Source organism: Pteropus vampyrus, unplaced genomic scaffold, assembly GCF_000151845.1.
Source record: "Pteropus vampyrus isolate Shadow unplaced genomic scaffold, Pvam_2.0 Scaffold22, whole genome shotgun sequence".
NCBI classification, from domain to species: domain Eukaryota; kingdom Metazoa; phylum Chordata; class Mammalia; order Chiroptera; family Pteropodidae; genus Pteropus; species Pteropus vampyrus.
The window spans coordinates 2355436-2359620 of NW_011888803.1; positions in this window are offsets into that span (position 1 = coordinate 2355436).

Sequence of the window (4185 nt, forward strand, 5' to 3'; positions counted from 1 at the left end):
GTTTCTGAGCTGCCACTGGAATTCAAGCCCAGAATTCATGGTTGAGTGGAATGGTAATTAAATCTTACTAACTGCATTTTTAGTCATAGAGTGATGGTGTGATTCAACATACACAAATTAATAAATGTGATAGACCACATTAACAGGATGAAAGTTAAAAATTATATGATCATCTTAACAGATGCAGAAAAAGTACAAAATTCAATGTCATTTTATGATAAAAACTTTCAACAAACAAGAAATAGAAGAAAATTGCCTCAACATAACAAATATACATTTAAGTACATAGCTAACATCATACTCAACAGTGAAAAAGTGAAAGCCTTTCCTCTAAGATCAGGAACATGGCAAGATTGTCCGTTCTTTTAACTTCTATTTAACATAGGTCTAGAAGTCCTGACCAGAGCAAGACAAAAAGCATCTGAATCAGGAAAGAAGAAATAAAATTATTTCTGTTTATGGATAACATGATCTCAAATGTAGAACCTTAAAGATTCCATACCAAAAAAAGAAAAAAACCCAAATCAAAATTTGTTAGAACTAATAAATGAATTTAGTAAAGTTGCAGGATACAAAATCAACATATCAAAATTAGTTGCATTTCTATGCACCAACAACATACAGGCTACAAAAGTAATTAGGAAAACAATCTCATTTAAAATAGCATTAGATAGAATAAAATACTTAGTAATAAACTTAACCAAGGAGGCAAAAGATTTGTCACTGAAAACTACAAAACATTGCTGAAAAAAATTAACAAATAAATGAACAAAAGAAAACATTCCATGTTCCTTTTAGTGGAGAATAGTATTTAAAAGCTAAAATCTGGGCATTAGGTGTACTCATTACTACTGCAGCATTGTTGTTCCCAGGCCCTCTTAGCGGACAGAGCTAGGCGATGTATATATGTGTGTGTACATAGATACATATATACACACACATATATATATACACACATATACATACACATCCACACATCCCTATTTATATATGTGTGTGAATACACATAAAATGCATATATGAATGCACATACATTTATGTTGATATTTCGAGATATATATATATATATAAAATGAAAATCATGAATTGTCACAGATATCTCCAATTCCAACCCAGAACCACATGGATCATTCTAGTTTTCTTCTTTCTGTATTCGTACCTTTTTTCTGATAATGAGATACCTAGATCTCTTTAATGTTAACATTTTTACTTATTTGATAACTTTCCCTGAATATAACTAATCTCCTACTTAAGCTGTCACTCCTTCCCTGGAAAAAATGGAAATAATTGTTCTAGGTGACTAATTTCTTGAGAAGAATTTGACTCAATGCCGTGTCCTCAAACAGTCTAAATTGGAAGAGTAGCGTTATTATTGTAGACCTGAAGTAAACTAAAATATATGACATTGTAGAATGACTTGTTACAGTAAAAGTGATTCAGCAGGTTGAGTCAAACCAAGCAATTCATCTACCCAGCCTGTCAAATCATCTGACAACCATTTTGCCTAACTTTGGAGTTCAGAATCGATTAAAGGTAGGCTCGCCTCTCTGTTTCAGTCAGTGGGTGGATAGTTTGTTCTGACATAGCAGTCTTATGAAATTTTTACAAAAAGCCTTGTGAGAGAGGCCCTTTTGAAAGCATAGAATTGTCACTTGGATTGCTTGGCTGAAGTTATTTTCTGAACTTTGTGCCTAAGTGAGCTTGTTCAGATTGGCAGATTCTCTGAAAACATGAGTAGCACCTCACACCAACATTCCTGGCATATTGTAGATTTTCAGTAAGTACTCTTGAAATGAATGAATAAAGGAGATGGTTCTATACATACTTGAGAAGTCATCATCTGATGGTGAGAGAGCCTTTACAGGAGTTTTTTTTGGGGATAACTATGGAAAGGTGATCTTGGCTTGAAATTTTCCAAGGCAAGTCTCAACATTATTATGTGATATGTTTAAGATTTTAACTGCAACAATATTTACTATGCATTCCATCTATGGAAATAAATACCACTCTTCATTGTGCTTATAATTCAGACCTTTCCTAGCCAGTCAAACAATAAATAAGCTTGAGCAAGTTGCTGATGACAAGATATTTTGAAACCTTTTTAGAAGCAAGAAGATGCATGTCATCTAGAAGGACAATTGTGCTGATTAAATGTATTCCCTCCTCACTCACATAGTAAAATTTCAAATAACTATGGTGATAAAACCATAGCCATTTATAAAAAAATATTGCAGCAGTTAAGTAGTTCAGTAATAATATGCCTTCTGGATGGCTTTCTGAGAATTACTGTAAGATCATCTTTTCCACCACAATTTTGTTTTTACCGTCTTTGTTACATTCACCAGACAACTACCTTTTATAGTTTAGGACTTAGCTTTTTTCAAAAAAATTTAATTGTATTGTTAGTTTTCAGTATACAATACATTGATTAGACATTTATATAGTTTATGAAAAGATTGTACTGATTACTCTATCTGGCTCTCTACACATAGCCATTACATTACTGCTGACTGCATTCCCTATGCTGTGCACCCCATCCCAGGACCATCTATCAACTACTAATTTGTGCTTCTTTAACCCTTCACTGCTTTCTCCCAGTTCCCCCACTCCCTCCCCTCTGGCTGTCACCAGATTGTCCACTATATTTGTGAGTTTATTTTTGATTAGTTTGTTCTTTTTGTTCCTTAGATTCCTCACATAAGTGAAATCATGTGGTATTTATCTTTCTCTGTCTGTCTTATTTCATTCAGTTAATGACCTCCAGATCCATCCATGTCATTGTGAATGGTAGGATTTTATTTTTTAATGGCTGAATAATATTCCATTGTATATATGAACCATAACTTCTTTATCTAATCGTCTGTTGATAGGCAATTAGGTTACTCCCATATCTTGGCTATTGTAAATAGTGCTGCCATCGACATAGGGGTGCAGAGATCTTTATGAATTATTATTTTGGTTTTCTTTGGATAAATACCCAGGAGTGCAATTGCTGGGTCAAAAGATAGATCTATTTTTAATTTTTTGAGGAACCTCCAGACTATTTTTCATAGCAGCTGTACCAATTTGCAATCTCACCAACAGCGTACGAGGGTTCCTTTTCTCCACATCTTCACCAACACTTGTTCTTTGATTTATTGATGACAGCCATTCTGACAAGTGTGAGTTGATATCTCGTTGTGGTTTAAATTTGCATTTCTCTGATGATTAGTAGAGACTTAACTTTTTAAGAAAACAGAACTTGAACAAATCTTTCCTAAGTAGGAAGAAGGGAACTAACATTTCTTTAGCTTATACTCTATTCTTAGCAGAATGCTATTTATCTTTCTGCTAAGCGAAGCATAGATAATAATTAATGAGGTATATTTTATTAAAGGAAATCAGTTATAAAAAACCCTAATGGTCAAGTGTAGAGCTCAAGAGTAGGTAGATCTGGGTTTAAATTCTGGCTTCTCTCATTTCCAGCTGGGCTTTTGGGCAAGTTACCTGTTTCTTAGCCTAAGTTTCCCCACCAATAAACTGGGTCTAATAATATTTCTTACTTCAGTGAGATGTTTTGAGCATTCAGTTAGCATTACCCTTACCAAGTGTATAGAATGTTAACCAATTTTATAAACAGCTGCAACGTTCACTTCCACATAGACATTTAGAGTGAAACATTAACATTTGGGATATATGTTCTTATGCAGTTGCTATTTTTATTCACCAAAATGATTTGGAATGATGTCTCATGAAATAAATGGTTGACCAGAAGATTAATAATGAGTTGGTTTCCCAATAAAAGGAGGAAAACATGTTTCCAAGATTGTTACCTGTAAGATTCAGCTTGTTCATTCATTCATTCATTCATTCAACAAATACTTATTGAGTGTCTATTCTTCTTTGTTTACTCAGTATCTAATCCAATGATTGACATGTACTGGGTGCTTAACAAAGGTAGTTTGCATAATGAATTGAGGAATAAGTAGTAGGTAATCAAGAAAAGTGTGCATGTGTGTTGTTTTTTTTAAACATTTATGCTGAATAATAGCTATAAAGATATCAGTTTAAAATTCCTGGAACCTGTAAATGTCACCTTATAAGGAAAAAAGGTCTTTGCAAATGTGATTAAATTAAAGTTTTAACAAAGGATTTTAACGAATTTTAATCCTAGATTATCTGGAATTACATCACAAGTTTTTTTAC